The sequence below is a fragment of the Oryctolagus cuniculus genome, chromosome 2 (genome assembly GCF_964237555.1).
Source record: "Oryctolagus cuniculus chromosome 2, mOryCun1.1, whole genome shotgun sequence".
In the NCBI taxonomy this organism is placed as follows: Eukaryota; Metazoa; Chordata; class Mammalia; order Lagomorpha; family Leporidae; genus Oryctolagus; species Oryctolagus cuniculus.
The window spans coordinates 125,410,206-125,435,386 of NC_091433.1; the positions used below are offsets into that span (position 1 = coordinate 125,410,206).

Consider the following 25,181-nt stretch of genomic DNA (forward strand, 5'->3'; position numbering starts at 1 on the left):
TTAGTTTACTTATGAGTCAAAACTCCACCTGTCAAGTCCTAATGGAAGAACTAATGCAAAAAAAATGATTTGTTTGTTTTGTTTCTTACCAGATTGCATTTTGAAGAAATTTACCTTGTGCTTTGCAAGAACTCAATCCAGGAATTTAGACACTTGGCAGTATAAAGCAGAATTTACTAGAAACTATGAAAGTTCTTCCTAACAAACACAATCACATTTGTATTATTCATGACAATATCTGTCACAACATCACTTTGTTTTGATACTTAAATTAATCATAATTAAAATATAAAATTTTCTTTCTGGTAGATAAGTTTGCCAATATGAATCTGGTGTTCAGTTGAGTTTTCGTAAAAACAATTGTGTGTATATCCACTTGTTTATTAAGGGAATGATTCTACCTCTTTATGTTTTTGGCAGGATGAACAAGAATTAGATTATTAAATAATAGTTCGAAAAATGAAAGATTTTCCCAGTGATGATTGCTATCAAGATATCTGAGAACACAAATAACTGTAAAATAAAATCAAAGGGTTTCAGATACCATTTCCCAAATCTTTTCTCAAACATCAGGACTTTGTTCAGGTACAGGTTAACATAGTAGATTTTTCAACATTGTATGTAATCAAATAATTTACAGAGGAGACACTGATTTGATTGTGTAGCCTCTCTATTTTCAATTAGATATGTACAGAACCTAGGTATCCTGTATCTCCCAAGTACAGCCTCCAAGAGAATGGATGGCAGGACTGCTACCGAAGCATTTACTACAATTTTCTTTTTTTTTTTTTTTTTTTTTTTCTGACAGGCAGAGTTAGACAGAGATACAGAGTGAAAGGTCTTCCTTTTCCATTGGTTCACCCCCAAAATGGCCACCACAGCCGGCCCGCTGCGCTGATCCAAAGCCAGGAGCCAGCTGTTTCTTCCTGGTCTCCCATGGGGTGCAAGGCTCAAGCACTTGGGCCATCCTCCACTGCACTCCCGGGCCACAGCAGAGAGCTGGCCTGAAAGAGGAGCAACTGGGACAGAATCCGGTGCCCCAGCTGGGACTAGAACCCGGAGTGCCAGCGCCGCAGGTGGAGGATTAGCCTAGTGAGCCATGGTGCCGGCCTGCAATTTTCAATTAAAGTGTCTTTGCCTCTCCAAATCAGAGTATGCCTGAAACATCATTGTTCCTCATTTCATTCCCTTAATAATAGTTCTTGCCACAAAGGGCAAGTAAACTAAATGAGCATGCCTGGGATTGATAAGTAATCCTGTAAGATTGTTTCATTTCTGTCTTATTTTTCCTGGACAATAATTGATAAACCTATATCGTGGAAAGAATACATGTTTGAACCAAGAGAGAATAACCCTAAAATGATGAAAAAAAAATCAGAAAGAGAAATAGGGACAAAAAAAAGTAAAAAGAAGCAAGTTAAGGCTTGATTGACACTTGAGTTCGAATCTTGAAGTTTTATTTTCTTTGCATCCCTAGATCCATTCATGAGTTTTACATTTTCTTTCAAATTATTAAAAAATGTATTTTTAAAAACATTATTAACACTTATACAGTGAAGGTCTTAATGAGTACATATATAGAAATTTTAAATTCAGTTACATTATATAATTTCTATGCAAAAATTGCCATCTTGATACTTTGACAACTTAATCATTCCCTTTTCCCATAACATAAAAAAAAATTGGAAATTCTGGGGTCTGAAATTACTTCCACCATTGAGAAGATTGAAATACATGCAACCTTCTACATCTTGTTTATGCAAAAACAGTGGTAGAAAGTGGAAAACAAAGCATAGAAGACCTCATGCACCATTCAATTACATAAAGGTAGCAAGTGTTAAATGCTGACATCTTTCCACGTATGATCATACACAGGTACACATGCATGTAAAATAGAAATAAGATTATAAATGCAACCTTAAATATTATGTCACATGGCTGTAACTTCCTTAAATCACTAAGATTATTTGTAAACATAGTTTTGATGGTAGCTTATCAGCTTATTTTCTTTTTTTTTTTTTTTTTTTTTTGACAAGCAGAGTGGACAGTGAAAGAGAGACAGAGAGTCTCCCATGGGGTGCAGGGCCCAAGTACTTGGGCCATCCTCCACTGCACTCCCTGGCCACAGCAGAGAGCTGGCCTGGAAGAGGGGCAACCGGGACAGAATCCGGCGCCCCGACCGGGACTAGAACCTGGTGTGCTGGCGCCGCAAGGCGGAGGATTAGCCTAGTGAGCCGCGGCGCCGGCCAGCTTTCTTAAAATTATTCATGTTATTTATTGGAAAGTAGAGACAAAGAGATCAAGAGAGATTTCATATCTGCTGATTTATTATCCAAATACTGAAATGCTAAAGAGTGGCAAACCAAAGCGTGGATCCCAGAACTCCATCCAAATCTCCCAGGTGGGTGGCAGGGACTCAAATACTTGACCATCATCTGCTGCCTCCTAGCATCTGCATTAGCAGGAAACTGGAGTGGAGAGCAGAGCCAGGTCTCAAACCCAAACTCTGACAAGGGATGTAGGCATTTCAAGTGATGCAAAATGCCTGCCCCCCCTTTTTTTTTCATTTAGGGTAGGATAAAAATCACAGAAGGGTCTTTTCTCTGCTTACTCTATAAACTATAACAAGTGACATTTTAAATATCACTATTTTGAGGATAATCACTATTGAATAAAGCATTATTAATTGGATACAAGTCAGCTCCTTCTGTGGGTAGTTAGCGAGTCATTTAAACCATGTAGGCACATTACAAGTAACCAAGAGTAGTGAAGCAAACAAATAACATGACTCCCTAACTCGAGCTGAATGCCTAGAATGTACTGAATAAGTGGTCTCCCCACCTACAGTCCTGCCCCTCCACATCACCCCCTCCGAGTGACATTTATCTACTAAGTGGCATTTCTAAAATAAAATTCTGAGCCAGTCCTTTCATCACCCACAGTCCCAACCAAATCAAGTTTACTGTTGGAAAGGAAAGAGCTGGTATGAAGTCAGCATGCCTGCCTTCTCCTCCAGTCTCCCCATCCAGTCAAGGCCAAGTCTGCTCCTTTCTTCTGCTTTCTGCCTGTTCTTTGCTAAGATTCAAAAAGATTAAAAAGGATTATTCAGCTCATTTTATAAGCAGAGAATTTCTATGTTTACTGGCCCTGTAACACCTTCACCTTGGCCAGTTTCACCTTGGGAAAGTTGTACATATCACTCAAGTGCCACACCCTCTAGGAATTTTTCCTTCATGTGGTTTTCTACTTGTCACACATAGTCCCATCAGAGGTAAATACCCCCTCTCTTTCCTTCCCTGTACTGCTGTGCACCCTGCTATCAGTGCCTTCATAGCTCATGTGCCATGAGCTCACTAACTTGAACTTCTTCAGGTGAGGGGGCAAAAGTATTCCTACTAAAAGTCTCAGTGCAAACAGAACTCGGGGAGACACGCTGGCTTTTTTTGTCCTTAGCATTTCAGTGTTAAACATACTTTAGCTTTTGTATCCATTTATTTATTGCCTGTCACTGCTTTTGGAATGTTCCCAGTGTGTTCATTACCACCTTTCCTCCTCTATAAGAATTGTTAGCTTAGTACAGATGAAACACTAAATACGAAGGGACTTCAAAAAAGTTCATGGAAACATGGAATTAGACAATGTTTACTGTGATTCAATAATTGTTGAAAATCCATGCATGTCTGTTTAAAAGTTTGTACTTTCCATGATCTTTCTGAGGAATCCTCTTAACTGCTGAGTAAAAATCAGCGTTTGCTTAAAAAGTCAGAGGAGAGGAGGTGGCATTGTAATGTAACAGGTAAAGCCACTGCCGGTGATACCTGCATACCATATGGGCACATTTGTGTCCTGGCTGCTCCACTTCCAATCTAATTCTCTTCTGATGGCCTGGGAAGAGCAGCAAAAGATGGCTAGAATGCTTGGGGACCTGCCACCCTTGTAAGAGACCCAGATAAAGCTCTTAGCTCCTGGCTTCAGCCTGACCCAGCCCTGGCAGTGGTGGCCATCTGAGGAGTGAACCAGCAGATTGAACGTTGTCTGTCTGTCCCTCTAATCTAACCCTGACTTAAAAGATAAAGGTAAAATTTTACACGAACAGTTTCTAGGTGACGTGAATGACATCAATAAGTTATACATAGCTGACTGCATTTAACTTGTCACTGGAAGAACTACCATGGATTTTTCTGTGATGATGTGGTTAGTCTTACCTTGGGATGAGCTATCCCCAGCAGAAGACTGATGATACTATCAGTCGACAGCCAGAATTCATGAAGTCCTGAGTATTTCTGACATTGTACAAGTGAGACGCTCTGTTCAGAAACACGACAAAGGAGGAAACTGTCAGCGGACAAGTCGAGCTGCCCACGCCCCACCTCCTGGTCCCTGGGGTCAATCCCCAGCTATTTCCTTTGACATTACCTTCCTGTTGATCTTTGTCGCCAGAGGCAGCAAGTAATAGCTCAAATAATTGGGTCCCTACCAGCCATCTGGACAATCTGGAAAAGATTCTGGTTCCTGGCTTTGACTCAGGGAGAGCCCCAGCCATTGCAGGCATTTGGGAAGTGAACCAGTAGATGAGAACATTCTCTCTCTCTCTGTTTGTGTGTCCATCTATAATCTTCTTAAAAATCAGCCTAAAAATTAAAGCAGCCCAGATTGCAGATGAAGGTTCTCAGGTAGCTGTTGGGTTTTTCAGCTTGTCAGTCAACTCACTTAGCTCTCCGAGATCTCTGTTCCAGGGTGCTCTATACCCAGAGCTTGTATAGTACCTTTCTGGATATCAGGGCTGAGGTGTAGAAGCCACTCGTCAGCCTGTTTCAATTTATGTGCCTACAGTGCAGCCCGAAATCCCTAAACAGGAATAAATCACCTACCGAATTATGTGAAGAGTCCTGTGTAACTTCTCCCAACGACAGCACTTGTAAACCATAGATCATGGCTCACTGCACTCTCCCCGAGGGCTCCACATTTTGCTCATGAATGTATAATATATTTGGGAAGTTAGAGTTTTAGTAACTGTCATTGTGAAGCTCCAATCCTCATATTGAAACTGGCCTGAAAATGCTCTAATGAAATGGTTGTGATCAATGAGAGAGAGGGAATGAGAAGAGTAATGAAAATGAAGGAAAGAGAGGAGAAATGAAAGAAGACATCTGCCCCTCTTCTACAGCAAATTTTCCTTTTTCATTCACACAGTTGTAAAAAAAAAAAAAAAAAAAAAAAAGTGACCCCAAGCAGCAAGCATCAAGATACTCCATGGAAAACTCAGCAGACTCCCTGTCAGCAGTCACATCCAAAGTGGCCAGGTTGCTATGACTGCCAGCACAGGGATTTTATGGGGCTGGGATTTGCAGAGGGCTATTATTCAGTTAGACCTAATAGCAACAACCTTCACCTATACCTTTGAGCTCACTTGGACTTTAAATTTAACTTAATCTCAGGTTATATCAAGCAGGCTACAGAGTTAATGGGTAAAACCTATTTGCTAGAATTATAACTTTTATTACCAAAAATAAGAGGTCGCCCAGGGTTTAGCACAGTATGTAATAAGAAATGCAATGCCATGTCTCTCAACACATGTATTTTGATAAAAGGCAGATTCCAGTTAAAACCTGTGAAATGGTAAATCTACCAAGTAGCTTTTTTTACTTATATGTTTTTCCCTCTTATCCTTTTTTCTCTTCTCTCTGACATGCTGACCCTCATTTTTTAAACCTGCCTCTTTTCCTGTCCTTTTCTTCTCTTTATTCTTTGCCTCCTTTCTCAGATTTTTGTTTCTTTCATTCTGTTTTTACTAATTTACATTTATTTTTTCCTTACAGTTTTCCTTGCACACACAAGCCCTTGCTGTCAATTTTGAGGGGCATAAGCCTGTGAATATTACAGGGCTCCCTGTCTCCCCCCAGAAACTCTACCTAGAGATGGTGGTCTGCTTATAATCAAGTAGGGGAAAAAGAGAAGACAAATAATGAATCTCAGGCTCAAATGCTGAAATCGTAAACAAGGGTAATGAAATCAGACATGAGCCCCTAAAATCTACACTGAAATGTGGCCCCTTAAATTTCCCAGAAGTGCTACCTGGAGTGCCACATATGCTACCAGAATTTGGGGTGCCATACGATTTCACCACAAGCTTATTAATAAGTCCCCAATATTAATAAGCCCGAGAGGGTTCTTGCCTAATATTTAGAGAAAAATTCTAAATACTGGCACAGATAAACGAGGCAGCCTGGTACGTTTTAGGCTTTTATTTCATGCGAGAGGGATCTAGGAAAGTGAAAGCTTTAGTTCAGGTTGGAGAGAAGGAAAAGTCTGGAAACTGGAGTAGCGTCCATACCGCTAGAGAGCAGGCCAGAGCCACGTGCAGCAAGCACCTTGAGCTGCTATCCACCGCTTATCACCGGCAGCAAAACAGAGGCAGAGTGCGTTCTGCGCCCCTCCCTGCCTTTTTATATATTTCCCACAGGGGAGTGGCTTGTGGCCAGGCGGGCGCTCAGGTAAGGTCAGGTAGAGCCTGACGTCACATGGGGGCTTGGTGGAGGTATCAGGTGGGGCATGAAGTCACACTGGGGCGTGGTCTTCCAGCTCACAAATCTAATCAATTTTAGCCTGTATGCTTGCCTACTTCAGTAAGGCGTCTCTCAACTCCTCTTCCTTTTGTCCCTATTTGCTCAACTTAAAACCTTTTGTTGTATTCTTCCTTTTGCCTATAGAGAATTTAAATTACTTCTTGAAATAAAAAATGTACTGTGACCAAGAAGCAATTTTACATAACAGTTTTTGCAATACATAGCCAAATAGCTCTTTATTGTTATTGGTATGTTACTAATTACCTTAGGAAAAAAAGAACTTTCCGACTACCTAAGTGGTGAGGAATATTGGGAGGCTGTAAGAGCTGAGTCTCAAAATTAGTATAAACAGGATTTGTAATACATTTCAATTTACTGAATATTTTTTCTTTTTAATCATTTTATAGCTTTCTATATATTATACAGTATGGTTAGGCCCACAAAGTGTTGGAATTTGTGCAGTGTTATCCTTTATTTCCATAGTAGTATACCTAAAGAACTTAATATAAATACCATTGAAGTAGGCAAGAACCCTCTCGGGCTTATTACACACATAGGCTCAATTTCTGACTTCCTACCTAACAATAATACAAAGAATTAAAAGCAATTGGCATCACTTCAGAAAGACTGTCCTTACCCACACAAAATGGTTAAGTTTCCCAAACCTCAACATATAAGGGTCTATAGAGAGAATTCTGTTAACAAAATGCTTGCTAGCCATTTCAAATACCTGATTAGGGTCTTAACTCTTTCTTCAATTTTTATGTTGAATTTATTTTTTGTTTTAAATATTTTTCTTGAAAGGTACAGTTACTGATGGGGGTGGGAAGTGGGGAGGTGAGTGGGAGGAAGAGAGATCTTTAATCTGCTGGTCTCCCTAGATGACCCTAACAGATTGGAACTACACCAGAAGGAAGCCAGGAGCTTCATCCAAGTCCCTCTTGAGGGTGGCAGGGGCTCAAGTACTTGGGCCACCTTCTGTTACTTTCCCAGGAACCTCAGTAGGGAGCTGAAGTAGAGCAGCCAGGGCTCAAACTGCACCCATATGGGATGCCAGTGTTGCAGGCGGTAGCTCAACCTGCTACCCAACTCCAGCCCTGCTGTATTTACTTTATAATAGCTATACAATCTAATTTTACTTCCATTTCTTAAGTCCAAAACCTTTTATAGCCAAGTAATAACTTGACATCTCTATTGGGTTTGTTCTTAGCAGTCTTAAACCCAGTATGTCCCAAGCGAACTCAAATCTATTGCTATACTTCTAGTGCAAGCAAAAGCTGTTATGGCAAACAAAATTGAGAATCATTCTGAAAATGTACAGTGCCAACTCTATTTTTTTTTCTATTTTGGGTTCCTTGGAAGCAGAGACTGATAAAGGGATTATGATATACAAGAAATTCCATGTAAATAGAGAGAGTCCTTGGGAGCTTGTCAGCTCTTGATGAGTTGGGATTGTGGCTGTGAGGAATGAAGAGGGGTGTGTTACCTCCAAGAAGCATGTCCTATTTCTCTTCAGAAGGGATAAGTTGTGACCCTAGCAGCCAACCTAAAAACTGGTGAGTTTAGAAAAAAGTGTGCAGATAGGAGATCATGGCATTTATTCTACCAACTATATTTAGTTTATCACCAGGTTTTCTGAATTCATATTCTCAAATAGATACTGATTCAGCGACTTGATCATTATACCATCATCTTTGTTCAAGGATATATTTTTGTTTTACAAGATAAATGGAATATCCTAATTGTAGTTCACAAAATCATTTGCCTATGCAATTTATTCTCTTCAAAAGTCTGAGACTTAAAAAAAAAAAAAAAACCATATCATTGCCATACTTAAGACTCTTGTACTGAATCCCCAAATCTATAAAATGTCCTACAAAATGCAAGATGAGCTGGTTTGTGTCAACCTCTCCATCCGCTTTGCTAATTAAACATCCCAATCATCACTCTATTTTAGCTACAAGGGAGGTAGAAGTCCCTGAGAGCTGAAAGTTGCTTCATGCCTCAAGGCTGATGTCTCTCTCCTAAATACTTTTCTTCGAATAAAGCTGGGCATCTTCAGAGGCTCCTCCCTTGTGGGACCTGAGTCTCCATTTATGTGTTCTCACTGTATTCTAAGCATTTGTTCCACTTTTGTAAAAAATATATTTGTGTGTTTATGAGCTTAACTTTTTAATAGACTATTTCCTCCAAAAGCCCACAAGCCTGTTAAGCCTCAAGAAGGTAAAAGCCTTATCTGCTTTATATTTGCTACTCTCTCCCTTCTCAAACTCCTTATCCACTTGCTAAGCTCTCAATAAATATTGGTTGAGGAAAAAAATCAATAACATCAAATACATTTGGGATTAGGAGAGAAAACGAGAAATACTGCAGCCATTCTAATCTGAGCTCTGTGAAAACCCCATGTTTCCATGTTTGTTCAGGCCTGTTTATAGGATTTTTCAGGAATACCATCACTGCCTATTCTGCTTGTTAGAAAACCCAATATAAAACTTAATAAATGAAGCCTAAGTAATTATAAAAAGACATAATAATCACTGTGTGATCACTATTAAATAGGAAATTTTCTAAGATGTATTTTCTTATTATTAGCTCCCATAGTTAACATATAACCTAGGGATTATTTTCTCAAATCTAAGATTTAGAAAATTGAGATCCAATGAATTTAAGTATTTGCCCACGACCACACAACCAATAATGGTGATGCCAGTATTGAAGTCCGCGTTCTCATCAAGGATGTCCATAGTGGAAGGTGAAAGAGTAAGGTCTTATAATCAACTCTAATATCTTTGGATGTGTACTTTTGAGTATATCACATAACCTCTTCAAACTGTTGTCTTCTCAGTGAAATGGAGGTATTGAAGGCATCCACTACCCGGAGCAGCATTTAGCACAATGTTTTTCAATTAGGAAATACCCAAGTAACTACAACTTCTGCCATTGTGATTATGTATGCAATTCCAAGCAGCCAAAAGCGAACTTAAACTAGAATGAGAAATTAGAAGTGGCTTACTCTTGAAAATAACAAGTCCAAATGTCAGATAGACATTGGGTAAGGGTTAGAACCTTGGCAATGTTCCCTAGTATTGAAGGTTTTTCCAGCTCTGTTATTCAGTAGTAATACCTTAATTAAAGGTTACATCAAATCATGAACTCATGATGAAAGCAAACCATGAAGTGTTGCTACCCTTCTCATAGCAGAATTTTTGTGCCTCAAGAACTGAAAATATCCTGGGGAAAGAACATTCTGGAATTGAAAGTGTTTGGAATAACTTTGAGAACCAATCACAAAGGGCTCAAGATTGCCATGAGACAATCAGAAAGGTCAATTAATTGGGCTAGAATAAATAGAGGCACAGAGCTTGGTGTGTGATGATTAGACCTCTCCCACAAATCCAGTGCTACCAACTTTCACATCTATGGCATAGAGGATATATGATACCTTCTACCCACTCAAACTTCTGGATACTATCTTGAGACAATGGATGTTGGATGAACAATAATGAATTTTGACTTAAAGTTATTATAGTGATTTGGATAATATAGATATTCATGTAACAGAGATATCAGAAGCTGACATTTCTATTTACACAACTGGTTTTATATAACTATAAGGGAGGGACCAAAAAGAGGGAATTGGACAGTCCCAATATTTTAAATCTCTGTTCCAGATATTTTCTGGTAATGTACACTAAAATCATATGGATTTCAAAAATTATGTGTGAACTCTAGATATTTCACTTTTAAAAATGAACTTTGGCATGTGTTTAATGAAGACTGTGTGCTGATGTTGGGATTTATGAAGGCAAGTGTCTGACAGAGCTGTTTGCCCATGAAGCCATGCAAGTACTTAGGTTTATCATCGCCTACAGAGTTTGTATGTGTTTCTCCTTCTACTGGATTCAGAAATGTTCCCACATTTGGGACAGGATTGAATGAATTGTTAAATTGCTTAATCACTTAGTGACAGCAGAATTGTTTATAGTTTAGATATGATATGAAATCACATTCTAATTTACTGAGAGTTTATCCTCAAAGAGGAACCACATGTAGAATAAATATTTAATGTCAATTATTATCCTTAAAGAATGGTAATGTAGCATAGTAATGTGTAGGAGAGATTATCTTCATAGAGAAAATTATAATCATCTATCTGTACAACACTGCAACCTTTTGAAAAACATACTGATAGAATTGAGAGACTTATTCATAAAGTTGAAAATCAATGCTTTTGGAAACAAATGGATTGATTCCAAGTGCCATCTTTACTGTTTCCACCTGTGAGACTTGACTTTACCTTGATTACCCTTGAAATTCAATTTCTCCATTGTAACGGGGGATAAATTAATTTTTAAAAAGAAAGAAGCCTTTTACCCTCCTACCGCGTGGAATTTCATATCTTAAATTTCAATTTGAAATAATCTACATCAATCCCCTCAAGAGGATGTAGAAAATGAGTTCTACCGAATTTACAACAAAGCTATATAATGACAGAGGATTTCTTCTTTGTTTATAATCTATTAGGTCAAATACTTAAACTAAATGTTTTTTAGACATTCTAGAATTAATACCTTGCCATATTTTTGGGGTCCTAAAAAAAAACTTCTAAATTTATTCATTGCATGATTTTGTCTTAAAAATAAAAAGCATCACTTCTCCCTTGCTAATGTTAAATTCACACATCAAATTTTGGCATGGATAAAAATATCTATCTAATGAATATTAAATGAGGACATTTTCCCCCGGTTCAGTATTATCTTTCCTTAAATCATAGTGATTATTTTATTTTTGCTTTCTTCATTCAACCAACACTTATTTAGGACCTACTGTGTGCTGCATTCTAGCAACAAAGCAAATTGAGCAGCTCTTCATTTTGGATGTTGTAAAATCCTCTGGTGGGGCTGCTGTATACTTCCTGAACTAACAGTTGCCTTCTGGCTATAGAAGAGGGATTTGGATCAGAAAATACCCTCATTCATATACCTATGGTTTCCACTAAAAGGCAAACTGAAATAATTGATTTTCATTATACGCACATACTGATAGTCTAAAACATTTTACCAATAAAGTCCCTCTCCTGTTTCTCTGGACTTGTAACTTCAATATGCAGAGAGGAATCTGTGCAGACATACAAGAAAGAAATGTCTTTCTATTCTTTTATCAGAGTCTGAAGACAGAAGACTGAAATGCATCCATTTCTGGTAACCAGCAGGTGGTGCTTTTAGTAATAGTTATAAGAGTTTACTGGGATATTTTTCTATTGAGCTTTTTTTTTAATAAAACAGCCAAAAATTAGGGTAATATCTTGCCATGACGTGAAGGAAGATCTGTATTTTTTCTTGTTACTAAACATGTATTTACAAAGTGCAGTACAGCTTTTCTAATATCCCTATCAGGTTTCAGTCAAAGGGTGAGAGAGATGAAATACCAAAGAAGCTGAAGTCTATCTAAGTAGTAAAGCCTGATAATTTGTTGAAATGGCACTTGCTTATTCAGTTAGACCAATTTAATTGCTGGATGAAACTATTATAGACTATTATAGATGTATTTGTATTATTTTAACTCATACTGGTTTAACACAATTTCTTTGTTTATATAATTTAAATTTATAAACTAGACATTTTAAACAGTTCATAGAGGAAAATTATAAAATTAAGATTTCTGATCTCTTAAAACAACAAATATGCTAGCAATTACTTTTTTTAAAAAAGGTACATATATTTATTTGAAGGTCAGAGTTAGAGAGAGAAGGAGAGGCAGAGAGAGGGAGAGGTCTTCCGTATGCTGGTTCACTCCCCATTTGGCCGCAAGGCTCGGAGCTGCACCAATCCGAAGCCAGGTCTCCAGGTCTCCCACGCAGGTGTAGGGGCCCAAGGACTTGGGCCATCTTCCACTGTTTTCTCAGGCCATAGCAAGGAGCTGGATAGGAAGCAGAGCAGTCAGGACTCCAACAGTACCCACATGGAATGCTGGCATTGCAGGCAGCGGCTTAACCCAGTATGCCACAGCGCTGGCCCCAGCAATTACTCTTACCTTATTTTACTCTTTTTGGGAGGTCTAGCCTTCATTTTGTCTTATGTCAAAATTAATTGTATTGTGATCTTCTGGTTGGCCACCTAAATTCTTTTTAGAAACTGATTTTAAATAAATAGGTAAATAGTACTACAATAAGTGTAGTTTCAAATATGTTCAAAGAGATCAGAGAGGGGAATTGTTTTATTTTGCAGGAAAAACTGTTGAGGTCACATTTAAGATTACCACAATATGTTTGTTAAAAGTTTTAAACTTTGGCTGAAAATTTGCATTCATGCCAAATGTCTACCAGGTATGACTTCCCTTGTGGGAAATTAAGAGTATTGGTGAGACAACTCTTCAATTCGCTTTTAGCAGATAAAACATAAGGAACTGCAGTTACTTAGTCATTTTTTGGTTTATCTATTAGTCCCTTGTTAAAGTGCCATCAAGCCTTTCTTTCATTTTTGATTTAACTATGTATATATTTGGTAGATCTGATACCAACAAGGGAAAGACAGAGAAAAGGCAAGCAGGTGAACAATGTCGGGGATATTCAGAACATAGTAAAGCAGGACAAGGGACAATGCATGGAAAGCCTGCAGCTACTAGGACAATTTCTGCTCAAAGAACAAAACACGTGGGAAATTTCATGATTACCTTTTTCTTTTCACTCTTCATTGAAAAGCTAATGAGAAAGGAATTTGTTTCTAATCAGCTAATGCTGAAGAAAATATCCTATGATGGTTTTCATAAAAAAATGAAGTATCTAAAACTAGAGTTTGAATGCTGGATTTATTTGTCTTTTAGCTAGCATTGTGAAAGATTACATTGTTTTTCCACTGAAGAGGCAGAGGGAAAGAAAAAAAATAGCAACACAAACAAACAAAAAAATCTTCCGTCTACTGGTGAACTTGCTCAGTGCCTGCAATAGCCAGATCCAGGCCTGGCTAAAGACAGGAGCCCAGCACCCTGAGTCTGAGCCTGCTTTGTGAGTGGCAGGGATAACACTCTTCAACTCTAATCTGCTCCCTTCCAAAATTAACATTAACAGGAAGTTGGATGGGAAGCGAAGGAGCCAGGCTGGAAACCAGGCAATCTGATCAGAGCCGCAGGCAGCCCAAGCTGCAATGTAACTGCTGTGCCAAACAGCCACTTCTGTATCCCAGCTTTAACACTGCACTTGAAATTGCAACTCTGGGGGCAGATGACACATGTTTACGGACAAACAGATCATTAGTGTAACCAAAATCTGAGTAGTATAATTCATTCAGAAGGTGGGTGTTCTTAGTGTTAAAAGTGAATTGTGGATTGTGTTAAAAAGTGCTGTACTTGTGTGGCTTAAACTCACCCATGAAGGCTTTTAGAACTCTGCACCAGAAAATCTGTTGTGTTTATGAAAATGTCAAATTGCCTAATTAAGCAAGTATAGGAGAAGGGAACAGACAAATTGAAAGGGCTCAAATTGTCTGGTCTGTGAACCACTCAGTCATAATCTCAATCCAAGGATTCACTCAGCTTGAAAGGGTAGGGCAAGGAATACCTGAGTAGAATCAAGCAGCAGGGTTTAGCTAAGTGATTAATTTTTACTGGCACTTGGGTCTAGCCTATAGCAACTCATGTGAGTATCCCAATCTAGCTATTATAATTAACTGTGATCCCTGTGTCACTTCTTAAAGATATAAGTTCTACAGGTGGAGAAAATATTTTTTACAATAATCCCTGGCCATTCCACCTAAGTGAAATGAAATGTACCCTACGCTTAATCAGACTTTCAATAGTGAAAGTGAAAATAAAATTTCCGATATTAACAGCATTTAATCTAACAGCTATTTTTCATACAGGGATCTTCAAAAACTTCATGGAAAAATAAACTTATTTTTACAAGCTTTTTGAAGTACCGTCATATTTCATTTGAGACTTGGAGAAATGGTTTTGAAAATAAATTCTTTAATTCCTTATGGAACCATGCAAGACATCTCTACAAAAAAAGCTGACTGTTAAAATACAAAATTATGAATTGAATTCTTAAAATTTCTATATACTAACACTAAAACACCACTCATTAATGTCCCCATTACTTGAAATTCGCAAGGTTTTTACCAAACTGAACTGTATTATGTCGTATTAGTGTTGTTCTTCCCCCAAAGTCTCAAATACCAGCATGGAGATTTTTCTTAAGTTGCAATTCTGGTTGTTTGGCTTTTATCTATTTGTATATATACAAGTATCCTCACCTTCAGCCCAATAGGAAAGTGCTGGAAACAGCTGGACATTTGAAATTTGAAGAGTTAACTTCCCAAAACAGGCCTGCTGTTTTGTAGTAATCATCTTTGATCAGGTATTAGAGACATTAATAGGAGCTCTTTAGTGCTAATATTTTGGGATAGTCATTTGCTAATATTCTCCTCTTTGAGACTCCCAAAGAAATAATCTACTCTAAACATCAAGAACATAATAAACTGGAAAAACATCATGTAAATCCACAGTGGGAGATAATCAGTGATTCAATATCACTTTTAGATTGTTCTCACAAAAACCCCTTAACTTCAATATAGTCTTGGGGAAATATCAGATAAACACAAATTGAAGGATATTGTTCAAAACTGACGAATATTCATTAAATATATCAAAATCAAAGAAAAGCTGAGAAATTTTGATAGAGAGGCCAAGGAGTTATGACAACTAGCTGAAAATACAGGATGCTGGGCTGGATTTATGGAGACTAAAAAGTTTATTAATTGTAAAACTGGCAAAAATATCTAAGTTAGCTAATGTATCAATATAATTTATTAGTCCTATCATTGTTGTAAGATTTTTAAGCTGTTAATTAATGTGTGAGGGAACTGTACTAATTTTAAAGTTTTAAGTCTAGAATTATTTCAAATTTAAAACTTGAAAGGTGTTTTTAAAAATGCAAGACATTGGCCGGCGCCGCGGCTCACTAGGTTAATCCTCCGCCTAGCGGCGCCGGCACACCAGGTTCTAGTCCCGGTCAGGGCGCCGGATTCTGTCCCGGTTGCCCCTCTTCCAGGCCAGCTCTCTGCTGTGGCCAGGGAGTGCAGTGGAGGATGGCCCAAGTGCTTGGGCCCTGCACCCCATGGGAGACCAGGATAAGTACCTGGCTCCTGCCATCAGATTGGTGCGGTGCGCCAGCCGCAGCACACCAGTCATGGTGGCCATTGGAGGGTGAACCAATGGCAAAGGAAGACCTTTCTCTCTGTCTCTCTCTCTCACTGTCCACTCTGCCTGTCAAAAAATAAAAATTAAAAAAATTTAAAAATGCAAGACATTCAGATGTTTATGAAAGTCAACTGATTTTTACCTTAGCTTTCAAGTGTTTATTCTTACAAATTGTATATTATCTAGCTTCAAATGAGAGTTTATTTGTGAAAACAGAAATGTTACCTTGTAAGAAATTAGCCGCTCCAGAATTAAAATTATCACTTTTGAATGAAAAAAAAAAACCATACTTGGCACACAAATGAATTACTATTGCCATTTCCTTTGCCAAAATTAGATAAACTATTCTATTTCAAGTCACAGTGATATTAGGTAGGGAGATTATTAGATTTGCGCTCTGTCTCTTGAAAAACTGGTTATATTTTCCAGGTGTCATCTTAATTGTCAGCCAGCACCTAATGTGGTCTGCAGCAGTTGTGTGGAAGCTTTCAGCCTGAACTAGCCTCTCATGCTGCTTTTAAGTCCATAAATGCTTCTTTGGAGCTTCCTGTGTGTCTCCACATGAGTCAAATCTAACAATTTAAAAATAGGCCACTTATGTCACCGGATTTACCATACAAGCATGTTTTAAATAAAATAAGTGTTAGGGATTTAAAGGAAAATGTTGGCCTAAAGAGTAAATAATAATAGAATAGTTTGTTTTCTCAGCACATGAAATTTTCTATGTGAGTCTTTGTTAAAATCAACAGTCTATGGTGAGCTCATGTTATTTTGATAGTGCTTAGATGTGTGGCACTTTGGTTTTTTATCATTAGGCAATATGCAGTCCAAGGTAGATGACATCTTTGTGGGGAAGAGAATTGCTAACTTTTTTTAAATAAATATTTATTATTTGAAAGGCAGAGTCACAGAGAGGTTGAGACAGAAAGAGGTCTTCCATCTGCTGGAACACTTGCCAAATGGCTGCAACATCCAGGGCTGGGCCAGGCTGAAGCCAGGAGCTTCTTCCAGCTTTCCCATGTGTGCACAGGGGCCCAAGCACTGGGCCATCCTCTGCTGCTTTCCCAGGTGCCATTAGCAGGGAGCTGGATCAGAAGTGGAGCTGCCCAGATTCGAACAGGCACCCATATGGGATGCCAGTGCTGCAGGCTGGAGCTTTAATCTGGTGCACCACAATGCCAGTCCCAAGAATTGCATATTAAAAGCCAAACAGATCCAGACTCCAACCAGCCCCCATCTCAGCAGTGTACATACTGTAATTTACCTATTCAGTAAGAATAACATCAAATAGTATCATATGATTTAAGGAATGCTGCTTGACATCAAATGAAGCCATGCATAGGGTAAAATAACATCTGTTTAGGATGTAAGATATTTTCAATATATTTTATTTTTGGAAGACTATTAAGTTGATTATGAGATAACAAAGTACTACACACTTATAAGAGCTTTAGTGAAAGTTGATAGGAATAGAGTCAGAAAAGTGAAAAGAAAGCCATTAAAAGTGCCTAGACAAAGCACAGAAAATATAGAAATGCTTAGTTCTTGTTAGAGAAATAACAGCCTACAAGAAAATCAAACCTTGTTTTTTAACTAGAGATGGGATACCAAAGATGATTACATTGATCATTTTCACATTTTGTTTTTTATTAGTTAACAAGTGACAGGAAACTGCAAAGATAACACCATTACAACTTTTTAATATTCTTCACAGACCCCTAACTGGCTACCTTTCTAAAGTACATATGGATGATATCACAAATTATTTTTACTTTTTTACTCATTAAGTTTATATAATTGTCGTCAACCATAAACAACGTCATTCTAAATGTTTATGTAATGTATTCTTTTGTATAGTTCTACAGTGATTTGTTATGTTACATGATTTGGTTTCGTAATTGTTCTGTGTAAGTAATAAAGCTGAGAAAAACATCAGTGTTGATTAATATTTACAATGTTGAAATATTTTTTTGCTCTAAAAGTGGAATTACTAGGAAGGTATAATTCAAAGATTTTTATATTTTCTAACAATATGCCCTCTGGAAAGGCAGTAGCAATTTATTGTTCTACCCATGGTAAATGAGAATATTTGCTTTGTTAAATATTCAACAACTCTGAAGAAACTTAGAAAAAAAACTTTGCGCTTTTATTATTGGAAACATACTTCATGGTTGTTTCAACTTGAAAAATAACTGTGGGGTGAGCATTTGATCTAGCAGCTAAAACACTGGTTAGAATACCTGTGTCCAACATCAATATGGAGTTTCATCCCAGGCCTGAGCACCTGACTCCTGCTTCCTGTTACTGGAGACCCTGGGCAGTGACTGATGACTCAGTTGAGTCCTTGCCAATGTAGGCATTTGAGGAGTGAACCAGTAGATGGGAGTGTGCTCTTGCTCTGCTTCTCAAGTACATTCAATTTTTTTTTTTTAAATTGCAATTGACATAGGATAGTTTTTTATATCTTACTGGGCAGTTTTTTTCTTGTAACTGCCCTCTGTGATGACAAAATTAGGAAATGATCTTGCAGAATAACTTGTAACTAGTAAACCTGTCAAGTGTAGCTCATATAATAATTGTAAAAGAGATTAAAAAGTGGTAAAGTTTAGAAAAATAGCACAAATAGGTGTATAAAACATATAAAAGCCTGTACTCTAAGCTCTGAACCTTGCTGATCTCTTTTGATGGGATCAATACTCTAATCCTAAGTGTTTCATACTTAAATAAGATTATATGATTTTCATGTAATAAATTTTATACAAATATTTAGTGTGGAAAAATTGTTCAGCCTGTGTTCATTGAACATTATGGGGCAGAGTAAAATTATACAAAATAAATGTTTCTAGAGTATGAGGGCTGTAACAATCGATACTCTATTACAACTTATATTTGAAGATACAATAAAACTAATTTAAAACTTAGATGTTTTGAATATCACACAGGAGCTTGATATAACTTAGATAGGAAAATTTGTCTCCCTAGGGCTGGCAATACAATGTGGTGGGTTAACAGCCGCTCAGAATGCCTGTATCCCAGATTGGAATGCAGACCCAAGTCCTAGCTACTCCACTTCCAATATAGTTTCTTGCTAATGCTTCCTGGGAGAAGGCAGGTCAGTCAAAGGATGAAAGATTTCTCTCCCCCTCTCCTTATTTAGTAGATGAAAATAAACATAAAATAAAATCATCTGAAATCCGGAAACTTTCTGAAAATAATCTCTGTAGCCAAAGAGCCGATTATAATGTGTACTACAAACATTTTGATAACAGGAAGGCAACTTTGGCTCAAAATAAGGCATAGCAATTGCATTACAGTGTTTGTCTTTTTGCTCTAAACTTCTTTTTTTCAAATGAAAATTTGTCTACTTTAAACTTTTATAGTAATAAAATGACAACATTTTGTTCGAAGGAGACAGTAATAATGCTTCTAAATGCTTTGATTCTTGGGTGGAGGCTGGTTTTCTAAGGAACTTGAATGACACTGGATAGCCTTTACAGAATCATTGACATTCAGAGGTATTTTCACATCTGAAGAAATGTCTGGCAGCTTTAGAGTCATGTATTTGTTGGTACTGGGGTAGGAGTGAGGAAGTAGTTGGGAGTGAGAATGCTTCACAGATGACCAATGGGGAAACGAGGTATATAACAAGAATTCAAAGAAAATCAGTGAGTTTGGGGCAGAAGAGCATCAGGGAGGATGCTCCAGGATGCCAGAAGGAAGGAAATTGGTAGGGAGCTGCATCGTGGCACCAGTTCTAAAGAGACGATTCTGTCACTTGAGGTTAGATTTGCTTCAAACATTCTTGAAGTATGCCACTATGAACCAAATTTTCTAGTGATGGGTGGAAATAGCCTAAAGAGGGAATGTCAACTTTTTTGGCATTTATTTACTCTGTTTATTAGCACACACTGTTCTCAGAGTTTCATTTCATTCCTAGAACTCTGATCAAAGAAATATTGGTACTAATATCTCACTTGACCTTATTTGTATGACTCCAAATTCTTCTAAATATCATCTCAACATTGATGATTCTGAAAAGGCCATATCAAATATCTATCTTGGCTAGAGTTACTTTAGTTTGTATTTGGTTGTTTTAATTTTTTTTCAAGTTAGGTTAGGCTTAATAGATGCTGGGTTTCCATTTAATTAGATATAATTTTAGGGAAGACATAATGTTTAATCCACAATTTGAAAATGGAAGTGTTTATGTTTTTAAATACCACATAGCAATTATGCATAGATCAATTAATTGAAGTATAAGTTTTAAAAAGCAGTAAGAAATAAAGGATATTTACACATTAAACAACACAAAATGAGGAATATTTTGGTCTTCCAATTTTAGATTTTAAGTTGGGGTTTGAATTAGATAATTGAAGCTGTGCCTAGTTATCTAAAATTATCTGGTAATGTCAGTAAAATAAAATTGCATTTGCATAATTATGTTGACACCTTGTTGTTATAACTGTAAGAATGAATAACAGCATTTTTCATTGATTGGAAACAATCAGAATCCAGAGAAGGTTGAAATAAATCATGAATAAGCAGGTCAGTGGTGCATAATTAGGAAGATTTAAGTGATGCCTAATTAATACTGAAGAATTACATATTTTACAGGATAGAAAATACTGTTAGATGAGAGAGATTGACATAAATGACAGGGATTGAAGGCGAGTTGCTTTTAAAGAATCGCCACATGTTGCCTTTCTTTGTGTCCCAGGTTGGGTTGTCGAGTGTGGGTGGAGTTTGTTGGAACTCATTTACTCTCCAAAATTGAATGATGAAAAAAAGAAGTAATACACTTTGCCTTTTCATCATTATTGCAATAATAAAAGAAAAGACGACAGAGTCCTGCATGTATTATCTCATATTCATTCTGAATAGCCTTCGTAAAAGTAAAATTTACCCATATTTGTCAGTATTTTGTTAGATTTTGATGTCATTTCATTTATTTTTTATTTATTTTATTTATTTATTTTTTTTGACAGGCAGAGTTAGACAGTGAGAGAGAGAGAGAGAGAGACAGAGAGAAAGGTCTTCCTTTTTCCATTGGTTCACTCCCCAAATGGCCGGTACAGCCAGAGCTGTGCCAATCCGAAGCCAGGAGCCAGGTGCTTCCTCCTGGTCTCCCATGTGGGTGCAGGGCCCAAGCACTTGGGCCATCCTCCACTGCACTCCTGGTCCACAGCAGAGAGCTGGATTGGAAGAGGAACAACCAGGACAGAATCTGGCGCCCCAACTGGGACTAGAACCCCGGGGTGCTGGCACCGCAGGCAGAGGATTAGCCTAGTGAGCTGAGGTGCCGGCCTCGATGTTGTTTTCTAACAAAACTGGAGTTCTCAATGGTCTTGAGACTTTTGGATTTTCTTTTCTCTTTTTCTTTTTTTAATCTGTGTTAGAACTGTGCCTTAAGCTTGAAAACATTTTTTTCTTCCCTTCTTGAGTTCACCTTTATTGTTGCTCATTCTCTCTGGTAACTTTACATTAGTGTCCACTTACGGCTTTTCAAATCAGATGGTCCTAGCACTGTTTATTTAAACAATGCATATATCCTTTTGTATAGGCAATCTACTATGCTAAACACTTTACAACTATTAACCCATTTGATTGCCAATACAACCTTATGAGGAAGAAAGGCAGCTGTCTAATCATCCACACTTTACTGATGTACAAACAGTACTTCAAACTTGCCTAATTTCTCAGAGCCAGCAAACAGGATTCAGTTTCAAGTGTCCAGGCTTGAAGAATCAAGCTGGGGCCGGCTCTGTGGTTCATTTGGTTAATCATCCGCCTGTGGTGCCGGCATCCCATATGGGCACCAGGTTCTATTCTCAGTTGCTCCTCTTCAGTCCAGCTCTCTGCTGTGGACCAGGAGTGCAGTCAGGATGGCCCAAGTGCTTGGGCCCTGCACCCACATGGGAGACCAGGAGGAAGCACCTGGCTCCTGGCTTCAGATTGGCACAGCTCTGGCTGTACCGGCCATTTGGGGAGTGAACCAATAGAAGGAAGAATGGAAGGAAGACCTCTTTCTCACTCTCTCTCACTGTCTATAACTCTACCTGTCACATAAAAAAAGAATTAAGCCCTTCTCCCAGATACTGTTGGTGCCCTTTGTTAAGCAATTCCTCTTGAGCCATAGATTTCACCCAAATGCTTCTTGGAAACGGGATACACAACAGACTCATAGAATGGCAGATGTGCTAAACAGCACTCTGGCCTCAGAATCAGCCCCTAAGGCATTCGGATATGGCTGAAGAGCCCAGGAAAGTATTTCAGGCATGGAAAGCCAAGACATTCTGGCAAAAAAAAAAAAAAAAAAAAGATGACAACCTAAATGATGAAAGATCTCTGCGAGTGAGATCCCATTGGACAGAACGGGCCATCAAAGAAGGAGGTACCTTTCTCTGAAGGGAGGAGAGAACTTCCACTTTGACTATGACCTTGTCTAAATAAGATCGAAGTTGGTGAACTCAAAAGGCTTCCATAGCCTTGGCAACTCATGACTAGAGCCTAGGGAGATTACCGACACCATAAACAAGAGTGTCAAATTGTTAAGTCAGCAACAGGAGTCACTGTGTACTTACTCCTCATGTAGGATCTCTGTCCTTAATGTGTTGTTCAATGTGAATTAATGCTGTAACTAGTACTGAAACAGTATTTTACACTTTATGTTCTGTGTGGGTGCAAACTGATGAAATCTTTACTTAGTATATATTAAATCGATCTTCTGGGCACTCTGTTTGGAATGCCAGCATCCCATTCCAGAATGTTAACAGCTGTGACAAATGCCCGCCCTTCTCAGACTTGTACATTAATCAAATTCCTAATTTGTACCCTAATCCAATGTAAGAATGTTTTAAAGGTAATTTTGAGCTCACCAGTTCAGTTGACTTTTTTTATGCAAGAAAATCTGGTACTCTCATTTTGAGGCTATTCCGTAGTAATACTTGCTGATTTACACTTGCCAACTAAAAGCAAACTTCCCAGTCCAAGGCTTAACTTCATACTAAATTACAACGTAGGAATTATGAGATTTAAATCTTTCAAATGCATTTTCACATCCCTATTCTGAGTTTATTTTAGATCAAATGAAAGTTTAAGAGCAATACAGACTATATACAGAGGCACACACATTCTCTATATATATAAATACAATTTTTTTCTGTTTTGTCATAATTATTTCACTGTTGCCATGAACATTATTATTAGAAAGGAACTAATCCAGGTGGTATTGTATAGTTATGCAATTTGGTTTTTCTTGTCTGATTTCCTTTCCTAAAGCAGCTGCTGGCTTTCAGATTGAGAGCCCTGTGCTGCCACATCAGACAATAGTTTGGTGACAGATGTTCCATGTTCGATTGAGGGAGCACAGATGAAAATAACAGTCTATCCATGCTTGTGAGACCATGGTTGAAAATGAGCAGTTGTCTGCTTCCCAGACAACTGCTATCAAGCTTAGGGAACCTTGAAATAATTTGCAACCTGCCCCGCACTAGAGTGAGGCCCACAGAGTCCTTGAGGCTGGTCAATGCCGCTGATAACACTAGAAGGGTCCATTCTGCTCTTCTGAAAACTTTTCACACAGAACCAGTGATAAAAACTCCCTCAATGATTTTGCTCTAAAATTTTCTATTTTTAAGTTTCTTATTACATATTTCTTTTACCAATAAAGATATAATAAAATGAAGTTGCTCCTTATCCTAATGTAGCTTGCCATTGTTAACATCATGGTGTTTATCCTTCCTAACATCCATACACGTAAACACATGAACACACTTAGTTGTAAACATAAGAACTTAGCATACCCGCATAGTGTTGTGATTTCCTTTTTCATTTTGAACTGTCTATATTTTGTGAAATAGTTGTCTATCTTACCTGAGGTTAGAAAACTTTATTGTAAAGAACAAGATAGCAAATATTTTAGCAATTTCTGTTTAGTGTTCTCTGTCGTGACTAGTTCACTTTGCCATTCTATCATAAAAGTGGCCATAGACAACAGTTAAATAAATGAGTGTAACTGTGTTCCAATAAAACTTTATTTACAAAAGCATAAAGTGTGCCAGGATTGGCCTGAGGGTTATGGTTGACCATCCTGACCCACACTGTTATTTTAATAGTCACATAAGCGTCCATGCTATGGATATAGCCTGGTGTATTTAAGACTTTGGCTCCCCTGAGATATTCCTTGTGCGTTCAGCCTTTTGTTAATTTAAAAATTGCTGGCCTGCCAAGGATTCCACTGCAGGCATTTTGCTCAGTGCAGTGGCCTTGCATCCCCTGGGGGCTGGCTTTCCTCCTGTTAACAACTCTTCCAGCCTGACAGGATTTGCAGGCATTTCCCTTCCCTGCCAGAAGGCCCCAATGGGGCTTAGATTACCTCCAGTAATTGTCTCAAATGCACACCATTGTATCAGAGAGGTTAATTACCAGACATCCTTTGAAATGTGTGCTATTTTATTGTGGCCGTATCTGTACCTCATTTTGCAGACATTCTGTAAAATTTTCAGCATTTGGATAGTTCTTCTACATAGCTTGGTAGATGATGTTTATTTCTCGTGTTCCGGCATTTTCTGAATCTTGAGAATGGAAGAGTGAGACATTTGTCACTCTGTCCTTCCTGGAAGAATTGTCCATTTGATTTCTTCAGTGCATGTTATTAATTTAATGTTACTTAAGAGTGCATTATTTAAACTATGCCCCAGCTTCTGTCATTCTACATTGGAAATGGTTGGGAGAGAATTATCATAAAGCAGTTTTATTTCTGCTTTCTCATTTCTAACAAATTATTCTTGTTTTGGATGAGGTTAATGGATAGGATTTTTTGGGCTCCATTAGCCTTTCTTTTATTTACATTTCTGTTTGCTTTTCAATTAATGTTACCTTTGCCAGAGATTGTGGATTTAAAAATTATATTCTCTTCCATGCCTGAAATACTCCCATGAGCTTTTCAGCCAGCTCTGAATGCCTTTAGGGCTGATTCTGAGGCCAGAGTGCTATTTAGGACATCTGCCATTCTATGAGTCTGCTGAGTATCTCACTTCCCATGTTGGATCACTCTCCCCTTTATTTACTCCATCAGTTAGCGTTAGCAGGTACTAGACTTGTCTATGTGCTCCCTTTGACTCCCAGTCCCTTCACCATGACCAACTGTGAACTGAAACTGATCACCTGGAACAGTGAGATGGCATTGGTATATGCCACCTCGATGGGATTGAATTGGAATCCCCTGGTATGCTTCCAACTCCACCACTTGGGGCAAGTCAGCCTGAGCATGTCCCAAATTATACATCTCTTCCCTCTCCCATTCCCACCACCATGTTCAACAGGGATCACATTTCAGTTAATTTTCAACACTTAAGAATAACTGTGCATCAATTACAGATCTAAACCAGGCATGGAAAGCCAAGACACTCTGGCAAAAGA

General features: G+C 38.1%; 1 protein-coding gene and 1 long non-coding RNA gene across 5 annotated transcripts in view; one reads left to right on the forward strand and one right to left on the reverse strand.

Annotated features, from left to right (window-relative positions):
• LRRTM4 (leucine rich repeat transmembrane neuronal 4) overlaps nucleotides 1-25,181 on the forward strand; it is an 809,020-nt gene that overhangs the window by 213,586 nt on the left and 570,253 nt on the right. The window lies entirely within an intron of this gene.
• LOC103347647 (uncharacterized) overlaps nucleotides 12,292-25,181 on the reverse strand; it is a 42,705-nt gene continuing 29,815 nt past the window's right edge. For 2 of the 3 annotated variants that reach the window (XR_011386911.1, XR_007918212.2), the window contains one exon: nucleotides 12,292-12,485. This is a non-coding gene — a long non-coding RNA (uncharacterized lncRNA). Of the gene's footprint in view, nucleotides 12,486-20,913; nucleotides 24,335-25,181 lie in introns of those variants that run through there. The other variant, XR_011386910.1, reaches the window with a different exon arrangement.